We start from the raw sequence: 17786 nt of genomic DNA on the forward strand, positions 1-17786 counted from the left end.
GGAGTAAGATATACAATACGGAGCCGGCGGGAAGAGCCTCCAGAGCAAAGAAGGGCATGAGGTAGGATGTCCTCCAACTCACACAAGTGGGATAGGCAAGACCTGGATCCAGACGCTGTCAAAAGTAAAATCAGCACTGACAGGGGCATGAGAGCCACATCACATAAGCCAGAAAAAGCAGTTTGAGCCAGCAACACTACTGGGTCCAAATGCCTTGGCTAGAACCCAAACCCCTGGAGCAGAAGTGTAGGCAGGCTTTGGGTCCAGTAATAAAACATGGATGGGAGCCACTGGAATGGAGTACAGGGATTTTCAACTTTAATTTTTGCAACAAAGAGACTAAGCAACTACGGTGTGTGAATCTGGACACAACAGAAAGAAATGCAAGGGAGCACCGACTTCACTCTGGGTGGAGGAAAGCATTTAATGCCAGTGCATCCTTTAAAAAAAACAAAAGGCAAGCTGAGGAGCAATTGCCTATGTTTTCCTGCCACCTCCTTCGTACAGGGCCTGGCCCGAGTCTGAGATGACAAAACCCTCCATCAGTGTGTGCAACGGAGGTCTTCTTGGCTTTGGGTGGGGCTGGATCTATACAAATTCTTCTGGGAATTCCAAGAACTGTTGCCTCACAAGGACAAACTTAATATCCTACACTCTGGGCTGCGTGGAGAAATCAGCTGGAGATCTGAGCAGGACCTCAGTGGAGAGTAAGGAGAGAAAAGACAGAAAGGGAGAGCTCATCCCAAGGGCATGGCAAGAGAGGGCTCCAGGGTCTGACAAACAGATGAGAAACAGCTGGGAGGAAAGGCCCTCTCTTCTAAGTGAATCTCCTAGCTGTTTTGCCTGTTGCTATGGTAAAATAACCCCAGGAAAGCAACTCACGAGAGGAAGGTTTTCTTCTTCTCATGGTTCCAGATGGCAACCTGCCATCTTAGGGAAGCCACAGTCACAGAAGCCTGAGGTCGGTGGTCACACTGCATCCAGGGTCAAGAAGCAAGTGACAATTGTAAGCCAGCACTCCGTTCACGTCTCCACTTTACACTGTCGGGATACCCCAGGAATAGTCTAGCCTTTAGTTGAGATGGCTCCTCCCACATCCGAAAACAGCATCAAAACAGTCCCCTAAGTCGGGGCAATCTCAGAACTCCCTCTCCATGTTCAGGTCATGTCCGTTTGTTAACACTAAACATCACGGATTTTCTTCAAAACAGGGAAAGATTTCTTTTCCTAGAGGTCTCAGTTTATCCTGGTGATACCAACGATGCCCTCACATTCCCAGAAGACTTTGAGTAGCTTAGGGTCTGCCCAAGGAGCGCTTACATGTAGGCCACAGGAAAAGGCCGCTCATGGGCCCAAACATGAGCCACAGCCCAGATCAGTCTCTACAAATCCATGAGATAGCATGTTTTTCCTTCTCAGGAGAAGACAATTTGAGATCTCTACTTCTCAGTCATCAAAGAGATGAGATCCCCCCCCCAGTGTTAAAGATTGAATCCCTGGCCTTATATGTACTTAAATATAGATTTTTTTTGCCTCAGTTTCTATTAAGGTAGCACGTGGAAGGAGAAACCCAGCTTTAGATGAAGAAGGAACCTCACTGAGAGAAGTAATTACATAGAAATAGTATTTTTAATGATTGAAGTAGAAAAAACAGAAACAGACATTGCAAGATGTTTGAATTTATACACATAAACATGTATTCCTCAAAGTGAATTTTTGTGATGAAGCTAAGAAGCGCTCAGTAGCGCAATCAAAGGATTCCCTTTGCTTGCTAAAAGTTTTCAAATAAAATTGTTTTCACAAAGAGAATAAATTGCTGTCTTTGGATGATAAGAGACAAAAGGAACATAGTTTTTAAAAACATTTTTACATTTAGTGTGTGTGTGTGTGTTTATACCGTGGCTTGTATGTGGGGAGCAGAGGACAACTTGAAGGAATCAGCTCCTCCCATCATCTAGACTTCAGAGTCTCACTCAGGTCTTCAGTCTTGGCAGCAGACATCTTACTCACTGAGCCATCTCTGTGTTCCACAAAGGGAACATTCTTTTTTATTTGTCGGCCACCTATCAGGTGCTATATATAATTTATCTCACATGGCCTTCAGAACAGCCCAACCAGACAGTGTTGCCTCTCACTCACTAATAACAGAACAGATCTTGGGAAAGGTGTAATAAGGATCTTTAGTAACAAGTCAGAAGTTTCATCAAACGCTTACAGTGTAGCAATTGGACCCTGCCTTCCCTCCTCTCCCTGAACACCACACAGTTGTGGAGGGGTAAGGCATCGCCCTTACACATCATTCTAAAGGGAAATGTGTTCCGGTCAATTCACCAAGCGACCAATTAGCATCCTCCCTTCTATAACCAGCCCCAGTCCCTAAAAGTGATGAAAAAAATGCACCATCCTCTCAGCGCGCATTGATATTCATCCCAATTCCCTTCCTTCTCCATTTCAGCAGCACATAAATTACCAGCTCTGTTGTCAAATGCTGCATGTAATTGTGTTCAGCAAAACATCCCCGGGGAAAAAGAAAAGTCATCCAGTCTGCAATGGACCAACACAGGCCAGGGGCTCAGCGAAGGGGGTGAGGTCTCCTGTCCACTCTCTCTTGCTGCCTCCTTCACGGTAAGCTCAGGCAAGCCAGGGCCTGTCAGGAACGACAAACCACATCGGAGTGGGAGTGTGGAAACAAGTCTAGTTAAGCAACAGTGAATCTTGTGCGTGTCAAACCATGCAAACCTATAGAAGAAAAAAATTCCCATGAACTTTTAGATTACCAAGGACCTATTTTAATAAATCAGTCGAAATAAACAGCCTTTAGATAATCACAACGAGCCAGATCATGTTATAATTATCTCACTTAATCTCTGTTGCAGTCCTTGGGGGATAAAAAGCCTGAACTCAGAACTGCCTGCTATTTCACATGCTCAAGGTGGCGCATCTGATAAATACTGCCCTGGAGATGCTTTTCCTCCACTGCTTCTAGCAACATCATCCTTACAAGCACCACCCTTAGGTGTCTGTATTATAGCCTGCTCCCTTAGCATACTGGTCTAGCTGACTGGCCCTGGTGGAAATCAACCCAGGGCAAGGTAACACTTGGAAATTTTCTTCAAATTAATACCTGCCTCTTGCAAAATCCTCACATCATTTCCCATTTAAAAAAAAATGTTGTTTCTGTGTAAAATGCAAAGCCCAGGGGCCGGAGAGGTGATCAATGGATAAAACGCTTGCAGCATAAGCATGAGGAATGGAATTGAGAGACCCCGCCAGCCATGTAAAACCTGAATGAGCATGGCAGCATGCCTGTCATCTTAGTATCAAGGAGACAGAGCATGCCCAGGAGACAAGCTTGCTAGATAGACAAGTCAAATCTGAAAGCACTAGGTTCAAAGAGGGACCCTGACTCAGTTAAATAGAGCAGAAAGCAATAAAAAGAAACACTTGATATCAACCTCTGACCTTCACCTATGCATGCATACATGTAGTCGCATACATGTGAACATAAATGTACATGCATGCACACTATATACATATGCAAACCAAATTAGTTAATAATTTACTTAAAACTCATTTTTTAATCCTATGGCCAGGTGAAATAACATTAATGTAGTCCCAATTTTCTCAGAAGTCGAGATTAGTTTAATGCCAGCCTAGGCAACAGAGTGAGTTCCTTCCCACTCAAAAAGAAAAAGGAAAACACCCTATGAGTTTAAAAGATAGTTCTCTCACCTCAAAGAAATGCTGGTAAAGCATTGTACCGTGAAGATTTGAGCTTCCACTCTTTATCTAGCTACCTACTTTGCTACTCTATCTTTCTCTTATTTTTTGTTTGGTTTGGGGTTCTTTTGATTTGTTTGGCTCTGAGTTTTTGTTTTGTTTTTGAGACAAGGTAGCTCTGGCTGTCCTGGAGCTTGCTATGTAGACTAGACTGGCCTTGAACTCACAGAGATCTGCCTGCCTCTACCTCCTGAGTGTTAGAACTAAAGGTGTGCACCACCGTGTCCAGCTATCTTTCTAGTCTGTTGTTCTGAAATGATGTCTTCTGTTTGTAAAGTCCCATCATGGCTAAAATGGCCACCAGTACACTAACCATGACCTCTGAGTGCCAGGCAACAGGAAGAAGGACACAAAGAACATGTGAGCTCTATCTCTTTTGTTGTATGAAAAAAATTAAATGAAAAAGCATTTCTAAATTTTCTACCCATCACCTTCAGCTCACCATGTAGCCAGAGATACTAATATGTTCAACCTAGATGCAAAAAAAAAAAAAAAAAAAAACTGGAGACATTGTCTACTCATCTTGTCTAAACATGTTGTCACCCTGATCTCTACCAGAGCACTGATCCTAAAGGAAAAGGATAAAAATGAAAATATAATTAGAAGGCTTGTGATACCCTCATCCCCACAACTCTTTATTGGTGTGCTAGTATGAAGGACTCTTAGTACTCATGTGGAACAGCATCAGTTTATTTATTTTATGATCTGGGAAATGGGAACACACAAAAATTTAATAAACAGAAGTTCACAAACCTGAAATGTGACCCTAAGAAGTAGATTGCTTATGAACAATGTTTGTCGTGACATCAAACACGTAAGTTTCCACCTGACAAAGATGTCTCGTATGGCATGGAGATTTCTCTTTAACATGAAAGGAACTGTTTACTCAGACATCAAAACACTCATCTTCTCAGGCTCCGCTGCCCCTGGTTCTAACCACTGAGTTAGAGTTACCTCCTCTAACACATTTAGTAATTTCATTTACTAAACAATGGTAGAGAAGTAGCTGACTCAGGGCAGCCTTCAAGTAAGCCAACAAACTTCCTGATGTCTCGAAGTATGAGCCAACTATGCCACCCTCAAAGCCTCACCCTAGACAGAGATGCATTGACCTCAATTTCACCAGGAAGGACACCAGAAAGGATAGCAGTGATTACATACTGACACACTCTGAACCTTCCCCTTTTCAATCAAGTCATAAGTGTCATTCCACTGAGTACCGCAGCTTTGCCCTTCCTTTTCCTCTGCTTAGAGCTATGAATTCATTTCTCTCCTTTGTTTATTCCTCTGGGCCCTGAAACCTTCTCCATAGTCAGCTTACTTAGTACTTCTTTTTCACGGCTATTTCAAGACAAAGGCTGACCTGGTTATAACCCAGCTCTTCGGTCTACACAACCACAGGCCTCATTCCCAAATGAGGTTAAAAGGTCAGCAGCAGCCAAGAAAAATACAGCTTCCCAGCTGCTACCAAGAGCAGTAAACATTCTTATTAGAATAATAAGCAAACCGTGAAGCCATGGAAAGCCTTAGCAACAGCATCCTGGCATTAGATGGCTTAGGCAAGAAGACCTGACAGCTGCACAGTGCAGTTCCATTAAATTCTCGGCACTGTGCATGTTTATTTGTCACTCCCCCGTACCAGGAGCAAATGCACCTAAAGATGATGCCTGGGGAACTCAACCTAACTAATCCTGATCACCATCTAACGGGTACCCATGATAAGCCTAGCATTTGTCAATATTCGGGCTTAGAAAGCAAAAACGTCTTAAGATCTTCCTTTCAACTAACTCGTGCTCTAACAGATGCATGCTCTAGCCAATCCAGACACAAGCTGAGTTTGCTGCTTTCTCATGAGCTAAGTGCTCGAGAAAATGACCACCAGGCTCCATGTAGTGGCATATGACTTTCATCCCAGGACTTGGGAGGCAGAAACAAGCAGATGTCTGTAAGTTCAAGGCCAGGCTGGTCTTTATTGTGAGTTCTGGGAGAGCCAGGCCTATAATAATGAGAATTTGTTTCAATAAAATAAAATAAAAGTTATCAGCTCTCTGCGATACTCAGAGGAGTTCCCAGGAGAGTTATGTTGGAAGACGGACCTTGACTCCTGGTGCGATCCAGAGATAGGGACCCCTCCACAGAGGTCCTCTGCTATTACTTTTATGGCTACACTAAGAGCCTGTGACTCTGGCTGAGCAGATACAACTGTACATGCATGCTAGTGAGTACTGATTTTCACTCAAGATTTTGAGACAACATGCAGTCAAGAATGAAAGATAAAACATGGTTTTAACATCCTCATGAAATAATTCTTTTTCTTGCTTATTTTTTCACAACTCTTTTCTTCCCCTACACACCTCTCTAATCTCCACACCCCAAATTTCCTGCTCCCAAGTATCACCTACATGTCCAACTTGGCCTGAATTAGAGTCCGGCAAGATGATGGAGAATAGAAGGGTCCAGCCCTCATTCCTCTCCACTCAGAGAAACCCCAATCTTGATGGCCACTGATACATGAGAAGAATTCTTTGAGCCCGGGATTCTACAAAAGAGGGGCCAGTGTCCAACAAAAATTAAAAGTTCAAAGTGTATACAGTGAAAAAAAGGCAAAAATCACGTCACTTGAGTGTCACCCTGAAAGCAGCATCCCTGTGCCGTGGCAAAGATGAAGAGGTTATCTGCATCCCCATCTTGTGGGATCCTGATACAGGAGCCTACTCTGTGCTTCCCAACATAGAACAAACCTGCACAGATGAACCATCTGAGGACTTCAGAGACAGCAGGGTACAGAACAAACGCGGAGTTTGCAGCATTCACCATAGCTCCTGATAACCAACTCTCTCACTCCACAGAACACACAGCTACATTGTTTTTAAAAATTCCCTCAGTTTCCTCTGTAACCAAGTTCATATTGAAGAACCTGAACTGGAATACTCCATGGGTAGAAGAGAGTTAATTTGAGACTCAAACTGCTAGGCAAACAGCTGACGGTGGGAAAAGCCTTGTCAGTTTTATGGGGACAAGAAGTAGCCGGAGGAGAGGTACAGGCCAGAGGAGCCTGGGAGTTAGTGTTGTACCTGAGTCCTAGGACCCCCAAGAAGACCACCACAGAGCCATACTTCCGAATGCAAAAACAACGTTTTGTTTATTAAGTACGGGCTAGCACGGGTCCTCCCTCTGCCTTACAATCTGACACAGCAGACGGAGGAAGAAGGCCCCCATCTACTATTGTATGGGGTTTATAAAGAAAAAAACCATGAAACAGTCACAAGGTTATAGTCTCAAAATACAAAATTATGTATCCTCTATCACAATTGGCTAACGGTGAGGTAAAGCTCAGCTGTTAGTTCCTGGTAGGCTGTTAGTATCTAAGGGGGATAGCAACAGCCCCCCTGGTTATGTCCTCTAGACATCTGCAGATCCTGGGCTAACCACAGGGGCTGCTTGAAACATTGCCCAGTTGATATCACCCAGCTGATAGGGGAAGTTGAGTGGGAGAATGGGCTGCAGTCAGCAAATCTATGTAACTTAGGTTTCTCCATTAGCTAACACTTCCCCTAAAGAGGGGTCTTACGGCCTTCAGCTTATCCTGGGGGCTGAGGTGGGGAAGTCAGCCTTCAACTGTTCTGCAGCCTTCTGCTGGGTTGTAGTTCAAGGTCCTAAAAGGGCCCAGTACAGAAATGGAATCTTTTCTGGCCTTTCATTCCCCACTAGGAGTTCTAAGTGGAGTTCAATTCTAATCTCTAGGTTTCTCAACCTGATGAGAATAACTTGCAAATTCGATTTTATCTTCATTGGGAATGGAATAATAGGCAGAACAATATACATTCGCATTGGTACACTGAACCATAAACTGAATGGTATTGAGCCTTTGTTTTACAAACTGGGCCCTTTGGGGACCTTGAACTATACCCCAGCCTCAGAATAAGCCGGAGGCTGCAGATTCAATCACTGAGAGAAAAACACCCCCCACACACACAAAAAAAACTCATCCCAGCTAAAGCTGCCCTTCATAACAGAACAAGAAATCTTAAAAACTGTGCCAGACAAACACTCAGGAAACTGACCATTTTTTGGACTATAAAAGAACTGCTAAAATATCCAAAAGTAAATAAAACATCCACTTAAATTTAACCAGAGGCCTGAAGGAAGAGTCCTGAGAGGCCCAATGAAGTCATGCCAGCCTATGGTGCTACAGAGCAGAGGTCAGAGGACAACTCTGTGAAGTGGATCTCACCTTCCACCTTGTCATGATTCTGGGGTTATACTTGGGTCCTCAGCTTTGCCTCATCAACCAAGTGCCTTTACTCCCCAAGTCATCTTGCTGGCTTTAAAGAATTGTCCTTACAATTATTGCAAACTAGCGTGTTCAGATCTCCATTAAAACACCCCCGTTTGTTCGCTTTATTGAATAACAGACTCTAACGCAATCTTTGTTCAAACCACACATTCTCCTGAAACTGTATTTTAAAAACAAAAAGCACAAGAGATTCAAATTGGTATTTTCCCCATTATATTTATGTGATAGAAATGACAGGCTTCAGTTGGCCCACAGATTTACAGCTAATGTTAGATTGGACTGTCGTTATGTGGTCTCCCCACCACGGAACACTGGTCTGGGTTACTGGATGTCACCGCAAACAAATGAAAAAATTAAAGATTATTGCTTCTCAGTCCTTGTTAGCATAAATATATAATTATGTGTTCTATGTGTTTGGGAAGCAGAGATCGTGCCTTTCAGAACACCTATTGGTTTGCAATCTTGCTGTCACCATCCGTCAAAAGGAAGGCTTCAATTTATTGAATGGCCTTTGTCAGTGTTAGACTGAGAACATGCCAACATGACATAATGATTAGTAGTAAATTAGTGATAATAATAGTTAGCCTTCAAACGACAAGGACTTTGCATACAATATGTTATTTAATACTTAGAAAACTCCTGTATCTGATCTCTGTTTTATTAATGAGAAGAAAGTTGAAAGAGGCTAAATTACTTCCCTAATTCAGGCTAGTTGCCAGACAAAATTCAAAGCTACACGAAATCTCATTCTATGTAGGGTGTAGAACACAGCAAATGGTATCCTCAGGGGAAATGTAACCACCACAAAAATCAGCACACAACAGAGCAATGGAGACCATTCCACCAGTGCCCTGAACGATGAACCCCTATTTTATAAAACTTATTCTTAAGAGTTGAAGAAGGGGAAAGAACATGATCAAAACATGTTGTATGGAATTCGCAAAGAACTAGCAAAAACATTGTTTTAAAGCAAGAATATGGGCTAGAAAGATGGCTCAGTGGTTAAGGGCACTGGCAATTCTTCCAGAGGACCAAGATTTGATTTCCAGCAACAATAATTATCTGTAACTCCAATTCCAGGGGACATGACACTTTCAAATGGCTTCTGTGGGCACCAAGCATTATACGGTGCACAGGCATGCATGCAGGCAAAACACTCATAGACGTTAAATAAAATGTACTCAAACAATAAATAAAATTAAAGTGTTTTAAAAAAAGCAAAGGCAATGTAGTTCATAAGGCAACTCATCTTCCTACGAGAACTTCCTATGAGACTCACTCAACTCACATGCACACAGCAAGGCTCTTGACCAGTTTTGGCTGAGGTGATCTAACATCCCCATTTTATTCATCAGTACGTCTGGGTCATGGGATGCCCCCTTATCTGACTAAACATTACTTGTAGGTGTGTCTGTGAGGTTGTCGGCAGAGTTGCCATATCAGTTGGTAGACCAAGTAAGAAAAGCGGCCTTCCCTAATGACCTTACCCACTCAACTGAAGACTTGAATAAAACAGCACGCCATGGACAGGAAATTATCTCTCCCTGCGTATCTCTCACTGCCCAATCTGGAATATCAATCTCTTGCCTGTGGACTGGACTTTCTGCTAATGGCTCTTGTGGTTCTTCAGGTTTCAGACATGGACCAAAGCTCTGCTGCCAGGAGCTGTGCTTGGATACAGTAACAGGACTTCTGTAAACATCTGTGCCTCTTTGTTCTGTTTCTCTGGAGAATGCTAGTGCTTCCTGATTTCAAACTGTTGGTCCCTGAGTGATCCAAGATAAACAAATCACACGTTCCTGCCTAGGAAGTCTCAAGCTAAGATTAAAGGAAGCCAGTCTAGCAGAATCTGTGGAAAAGAAAAGAACAAAGGCCATGGACCTACAGTGGTTTTCACCATGTGGCCTGGAAGGGATAAAGCCTGGGTGCAAATGCAATGAAATGGGGTGCCTTGGTCAAGTGTGGGGAGGGTGAGATCTAGAATGCCTGCGACTAGCAGCTTCTGCTTCCCTCTCCACTCCTGAAGACCACACAGTCCTCTGTCCTTTGCTCTCTGAAATCAGTCTGTGTGCTTTTCACAAATCCTTTTCTGTGCTCTTGGCAAATTTTGCCTATTCCTTCTCAACACACAACCCTAACTACTCATGGAAATCTGGCTAAAGCAAGCAGAGCATCCTAGCAGCCTAGTGTGAAAATTACATGAACCTGGAGCCACTGAGGCTGAAAACTGATGAGTGCTGTCCTCAGGTGTCTCCTCCCTAGCACCAGTGATACCCGACATCAGTCGGAAAGAAACTAGAATACTGTTGCACACTAGATAGTTGGCAAGACTCTAGAACCTAGCTTTGTTTGATCATATGATGTCCCCACATGCTCCTGTGCTGAACATGTGATCCCACTTCATGTGCTGCTTTTAAGGCAGGGGAAACTTTAAGAGGTAGGCCTAGGAGGAGGAGGCACCTACTAGGGGTATACATTTAAAAGTTAAACCTAGTCTACGGTCCATTCCCTCCCCAACTTCCAGTCCCACGTGAGGTTTGTAGCCTCTACCCTGTGTGCTCCCAACACCAGGGTGTTCCACCTCACCATAGACCTAGAATCAGCACAACAAAGGACTGTGGATGAAAACATCCAAACCCACCAGCTGAATACAATCAATTGCCACCTTTAGTTGTTTTTCTCCCATTTTTGTCCCAGAGACAGAAGGCCCGGCTGACACAGTTGGCATCCTGTCTTCAGGCTGAAGAATACTTGTGCCCTGGAGCTGCCAGTCACAAAAAGATTGGAGATCATGTTCTTGAAGTGATGATTAGAGGTAGTCTGACATAGCAAAAGCCTTCATGTAAGGATATCCCTCAGTATGTGGCTGAAGACCTAATAGTAAAATTTACTAAAACTGGGCAAGCTTTGAAGGCCCTCTCCCTCTCCTCATGGGTTAAGAACAATGGACAAGCAACCTAACCTTCCTTACCTAGTAGACCAGGTCAAGTTCCTTTTCATTCCTAGTCGAGGGCTCAGTTCTGTAACAATGCACGGACTTATTAAAATAACTCAAATATGTCTCCCCAAGGAAACCAGGAACTATCCTATTCCCTTGATACTAAAAGCCTGGTTTGTAGTAACGTTTCAGCACCCCAGATGTTCCCTCTGCTCTCAAGTTCAACCCTCTTTGGCCTCATGTGCCACCACTGGGTCTTCCTCCCTCAGCCTCTCAGAATGTGTGATTGATAATATACGGCTTTTGGATCACATCTCTAGTCTTTGGTGTCATGTTCACCCATTCCTTTTACTCCCCTGCCGTAAACAGGAAGCAGTTCGAACACAGTGTGGAGATATCAGCCAGCAGGGACTGTGCTCACCAATGCTGCACCTATGCAGATGGGAATAGAGCCCCCTAAGAGCCTTCTCAGCAAGGGAATGCTCCCTCCAGCCGCCTGTGGGGCCCACAGAAATTTCACTAGAAGAGCAGCAAGGCAATGTTGAAACTGCCTCCCAGTTTTAACACCACCTGCTGGGGCTATGCTCAACAATGATTCACTGAGAATGACAGGGTCTAACCAGCAAATTGTTTATAGACCATTAACTTCAGAATATCCCACACAGAGAAAGGAAAACAAACCCACACTGAGATTCCAATGTTAACTTGCAATCTTTATTCAAAGCAGTTCTTCAAGGCTGAGCCTGGTGATACAGGCTAGAATCCCACTGCTTAGGAGGCAGAAGCAAAGAGTTCAAAGTCATCCTTGACTATTGAGTGAATGTGGGCTCATTCTTGGAGTCTTACATAGGGTTCCTATTGTTGTGATGTAACATCATGATCAAAAGCAAGTTGGGGAGGAAACAGTTATCTGGCTTACATTTCCACATCATTATCCACCACTGAAGGGAGTCAGGACAGGAACCCAATCGGGGAAGGAACCTGGAAGTAGTAACTAATGCAGAAGCCATGGAGGGGTACTGCTTACTGGCTTGCTCATCATGGTTTGCTCAGTCTGCTTTCTTGCAGAACCCAGATGAACCTGCCCAGAAGTAGCACCAGGCACAGTGAACAATCTCCTATCAATCTCTAGTTAACAAAATGCCTATAACTGGATCTTTTGGAGGCATTTCCTCAATTGAGATATTTCTTTTTTCACATGACTCTAGCCTATGTCAATCTGACATAAAACTAGGCAGCACACTGAACTATATGAGACCTTGTTTCACACATACCTAACTATACCCAGACCCATACGTGTATCCAAACCCATATCCAAACCCATCCCTATATATGAGAGAGAATCTTTTAATGGGAGTTGAGGAGGTAAGACAGCTCAGTGGGTAGCAGGGGTGAATGTGCTTGCCACCAAGCCCGAGGAATCGGGGTAGAACGGCAGAACAGTTAATGGCCTGCAAGATGTCTTCTGACCTCCACATTCATGCTACACACATATGTGCCCACACACATATTAACATGCATACACACACAAAATAAACAAATACACAAAAGGGTGTTTAGCCGAATGAAACCGGGACTATTGACTCTACTCCAGTTGCTGCTATATGCCTTTCCTCTTTTGTCGCTTCCCCAGTTCTGGGGATCCTTTTCAATGGTCTCTTGACTCACGTATCCTAACTGCATTCATCTGCACCATGGGAATAAAACTAATTTCTATTGTATGTGCTTCCAGCAATGTCAGTTTCAACACATAAAAATTTTTTAGAAAGCTTTGAGTAAATTTAAAATAGGAAAGTAGTCTGGAGCTGGAAAGGTGGTTCAGTGGTTAGGAGCACTTGCTGCTCTTCCAGAGGACCTGAGTTCGATTCCAGTGCCTACATGGCGGCTCACAACCACCTGGACTCTAATTCCAGGGGATAAAATACCATCTCTGTCCTATGTGAGCACTGTCCACATGTGGCACACAGACATACATGTGATAAAACACCCTCGCACATGAATTTTTAAAGGTAGTGGAACCCTGCCTGCTCCCAGCCTATCCAGGGCATCTGGTCAATGAAACCTTCAGAGTAATCATCAATCCAGGAGGGTTTACAGAACTGAAACACGCCAGTCAGAGGATCTGCGCACATGCAGGATGACTGAAAATGTCCAAGTCTGACAATCTTTCTAAATAGGGCAAAGGAAAGGAAGGAAGAGTTTGGACTGGGCTTTCCAGTCCACGTGTTCAAGAAGGAGACTTGAAGCCAGGCAGTGGTGGCGCACGCCTTTAATGCCGGCACTTGGGAGGCAGAGGCAGGCGGGTCTCTGTGAGTTCGAGGTCAGCCTGGTCTACAAGAGCTAATTCCAGGACAGGCTCCAAAGCTACAGAAAAACCATGTCTCGAAAAACCAAAAGAAAAAAAAAAAACGGAAAAAAGAAGACTTGATCTTGGCACTATCAACACGTAAAATTGTTTCAAAGAAAAGAATGGTGTTATATGCAAAAGGAATCTCTTGTAATTTCTCGGTAGTCCTTATAGTCCTGGAAAATCCTGTAACTAGAAAAAGGGATTGGAAAGATCATGTGTTGAAATGGAAATGTCATTCGTCTAACGTTTTCATCTATAACATGTTAAACACACATTTATCTACCATCTTCTAGCTCAAGTCTTACACCTCTGGAAGGTGACCTTGACAGAGAATTCGTCACCACCTGCTCTGCTTTCATTTCCACATGGCCCTCACACCCTAGAGTGAAATTTATCAGTATAATCTGTTTGGGGTGTCAAAATGAATACAGCTATCTATATTAGTTACTTTTCATATTGTCTGATATGCCTATCAGAAACAGCTTATGGGAGGAGGGATTGGTTTCGGCTTATCACTTTAGATGGCAGAGTCCATCACAGCGGAGGAAGCATGGCAGAGTGACAGAGGGACTTCTTCTGCAGGAGGAGGACCACATGGTGGCTGGAACACTTGGCAGGCCTTATTCACATGACACAAACCAGGGGTCAGAGTGGAGATGCCCAGTACCCTTATTGCCTCATGCACATGGGTCACCCTTGTCCCATGGTCTTCAGTCTAGCTCAAGGCTTGTTTCTACTACTACTACTACTAGCTCTAACAATCCACTGCCAGTAATGCTAGTAACTTACTGCCATTTCTTCTCAGGGTCTGTCCACCATTCCAGGGCCATATCCAGCCCAAACTTCCTGTTATTCTCTTCAGGTTCCACCAGTGCCAACCTCCTTGATACCTACAACTCTCTCCCTCAGTCCACAGGGATCCTACCTCATCTAAATGATGAGGCAGGTTGGAGGGCAGTTGTTTATTTATCTCCCCAGTATTTGTCTCAACCATGAATCTATCTTTCTATAATCTGCCCCACCTGTGCCTGCTTTGAATCCCACTGGCATCTCGGCTCCCCACACCCTCACCCTCACACAGGTACTCATGAGGCTTAGAATGTGTTCCTTCCTCTTTTAAGCTGAATACTAAATAACACATTGGCTTTCAACTACTTACGGAGACCAGGAGAAGAGATAAATTATACGCGCCTGCCTGTATGCTCACCAAGACCTCAGAAAGCCTGCGGGTAGTGAGCAGTTGCCTGTGGTGCACCAAGAGTTCCCTGTGATTCTGACACACACTCATGTTTGAGAACCACTGATCCATGCGCTTAGAAAAGCATCAGAGGCCGAGCTGCGTGACTGAAGTAAAAAGCCGGCAAGCTCATAGGGCAGCGGGGTCTCCTGTCGCTGACCGGGTTTGTTTTGGGGAATGCCATTTATCCTTCTTGTGGCTTCTTTTTTCTGCCTACAAAGCAGTGAATAACGATAGTCCATACCTCACAAGGGCTCTGATGAGCTGGACACGCTGGCATATGTACCAAAGGCCTCCATAACTGTGAAAATGCCACAGGACCACAAGTCCCACCGGCAGCTTTCAGAATGCCAGCGGCACCAGCAACAGAACAGCTTGACCGGAAAGTCCAGCACTTTCTCAACAGCCCTCTGAAGGCCTGAACAGCTGTCGGGCTCAGTCCACATCTCAGCAAATCCGTCAGCCATTTGTCTGCCTTTGCCAGCCTCTTCTCGCTTCTGCCTGCAGCCTCCGAGGACTGAGCTCCGAGGGAAGGCGGAAGCTGGTGCCCGTGTCCTCCCTGGACTGTGACTACAGATGGTGGTGGTTTACAAAGGGCAAGCTTCAATGATGTCTAGCGTGGCTGTTTCTCTCTGCACCACTTTTTCAAGTGCTCTTGCTCTAGTTTAGGAAGAGGAATGAGGGGAAAGAAGGAGAGAAACAAGAAGAGGGCTAGATCATTTATCCAAGACCTACAGGCTTCCTCCCTATGTCTTGGCTTGGCTTCCTCAGGGGTTTTTCTCTGCTGGTCAGAAAAGGCACCACGAGGTCACAGAGTTTTGTACACTATCCGAGGAAGCAGTGTCATTCAGATGCAGGCAAGCAGCTCGCTCGTGCCTTGTCTGTTTATAGAACAAAAGCGTGCAGCACATTCAAGCATCCCTGAACCCCTAGGGAAGGGCTGTCAGTGGTCACAGCACATGAATATCCAAGAGTCCTCCCTCTGCAGGTGGACTGTCACAATGTGGTCTTGTCTCCTGGACTTCTGATTGGCCTTTGAGGCTGACTGCTACAAAGACGTGGATGAACTTGAAAAGGCTTAAGAGAGCGCGGCTGGGGTGGATCCAGCAGATTTTCCTAGTAATCTTCAGCATCCCAGATAGAAGCAAGTTTGCAGATCTCCCTTACCACCTTTATTATGGTGCTAAGAATTTTCTTTTTCACAAGAAAACTTCCTTGTTGTGGGTTTGACTTTTCAAGCCAAGAGGCTGGTGAAAAGATTTGAGGAGCAGCTCAGACATAGAGCTCCTCCCTAGCATGCACAAAGCCCTGCATCTGAACCTCAAGGCTGGATACTAAATTAAGAAAGAAGCAGATACGTAAACAAATATTGGGAGAAATGTTACTCATTTATCAAAGATATATTCAACAAAGATGACCTCTAAACCCCTCCCATTTCTGAAACTCAAGCTTCCCGGCAATCTGGTTTGTGAGAAATATATATATAAAAGAAAGAGAGGAAGGAAGGAAGGAAGGAAGGAAGGAAGGAAGGAAGGAAGGAAGGAAGGAAAAAACAGTGTTTAGACAGGGATTCAACTTTACAAAATTCTAGAAGATATTTTTACTTAATGCCTACAATTATTTGTGGATCCTTAGGTCTTTCACTTAAAGAGCTTGGCCTGCTCCGTGTTACACATGCTTGTATTAAAGAGGTATTACACGTTTAGCTGCAGGTTCTAGCAAGGGTCCAAAGAAAAGAAATAGCAGATGCAACTGTCACCTAAAGGAGAAAGGATGAGTGACCACCTTTCTCAGCTTAGGACACATTGTGTACTCCTACTTAAAGCTGGTCATTGCACCCAGAAAGGATGAGCTCCTGGTCTCATAGCTCCATGCAGATGGCTTAGAAAGGGCATTCATTGACTGTGGCTCTGCCACCAGGAAAGACCAAGAAATGGGAGAATAATCATAAGAAAGAAAAATAGCTCAATCCTGCGGTTTTATAACACAATTTCACTCTCTCCTTTCGGCACTCACCTAAGCCTGCAGCTCTCGTTTTGCACAATTTTCACTTGTACCAATGCCAGTTTAGCTCAGGGAACAAAACAAGCCACAGTTCTCAATTAAATATACTGTGAAAACAGGAAGTTCATGTTTGGCCTGGGGTTTATCCACATTAAGCTGAGGTCTGCAGCCAAGAATTCTGAGGCTGCCTGCATTTTATCTTTCCTCTAAGAGGATCAGACTGTCACATTACCTCCAGTTGGAAGGGTTTGGGGATCTGTGTACACAGGGCACAATGAGAAGCTGTAGGAATTTAGGAGTCCCCATCATGCAGGTGTGTGCTACAAATAAAGAGACAATATGATGCTTCTCAGGATCCCAAAGCCTATCCATCGTGGATATAAGAACAACCAGCCATCTCTGATACCCTTTAGCCTCTGAAATACACACTAGAACCCTGCCTTTGGGTGTTCCATAATCAGTCTTTATAAGACTCAAGAACATGATTCAACAAATTCTACCCAACCCCCACAACCAGAAATTTGGGGTTTTCCGGAAAGCAGGCAAAGTAAAAGAATAAGTCAGATATCTGAACGCGTGGCTTTTTGCGGTCTGATGGTTTTACCTGCTAGCCTATCTTTAACACCACTGAAAGGGTAGGACAGTTGAACTTACGTGAAGGAAATGGTCAGTGTTTGCTGCTCAGTAACACACTATAGGCCTAATGAATGGACAAGCTGCTCCAACAGCCCTGCTGGCTGATTCAGGGCAGGCAGTCATGGCTACCACCCTACCCAGCCCACCTCCAAGATGAGCTCCTTCCCACCAACTATGTGGTTGCTCCTTTCAGAAGGGACTTCTTCTCATATCCCCTGTTGTAAGACCTCTGTGTTCTTTCTTAAACTTCCTTGCTTCCCCAGAACTCTGAGTTCCTAAGAAAGAAATATGCACACACCTATTGTCTTTGTTATTCTTTCTGTTGCTGCAGAAAGAAGATAGCTGATAAAAATAACCTACAGGGGGAAAGGGGTTATTTTGGGTCACAGTTCAAGGGTGCAGATCACACAGCAGGAACTTGAAGAGGCTGCTGGTCACTTTGCATCTGCAATCTTGAAGTGTGTATGTTCAATTTCTCCTTCTTATACAGTCTGAGTCCCAGGCCAAGGAATGATGCCACTCACAGTGGGAAGATCTTCCCAGG

The 17786-nt window shown here is 44.3% G+C and overlaps 1 long non-coding RNA gene across 2 annotated transcripts in view; it reads right to left on the reverse strand.

The window, feature by feature from the left end:
• Positions 1-17786, reverse strand: part of LOC126500658 (uncharacterized) — a 59623-nt gene that overhangs the window by 39063 nt on the left and 2774 nt on the right. The window contains exon 1 of one of the 2 annotated variants that reach the window (XR_007591394.1): positions 9565-9678. The exons of the other annotated variant lie outside the window; for it this stretch is intronic. This is a non-coding gene — a long non-coding RNA (uncharacterized lncRNA). Of the gene's footprint in view, positions 1-9564; positions 9679-17786 lie in introns of those variants that run through there. 2 annotated transcript variants of the gene reach the window in all.

This window comes from Alexandromys fortis, unplaced genomic scaffold, assembly GCF_014885135.2.
Source record: "Alexandromys fortis isolate MF-2015 unplaced genomic scaffold, M_Fortis_MF-2015_v1.1 scaffold_46, whole genome shotgun sequence".
Lineage (NCBI taxonomy): Eukaryota > Metazoa > Chordata > Mammalia > Rodentia > Cricetidae > Alexandromys > Alexandromys fortis.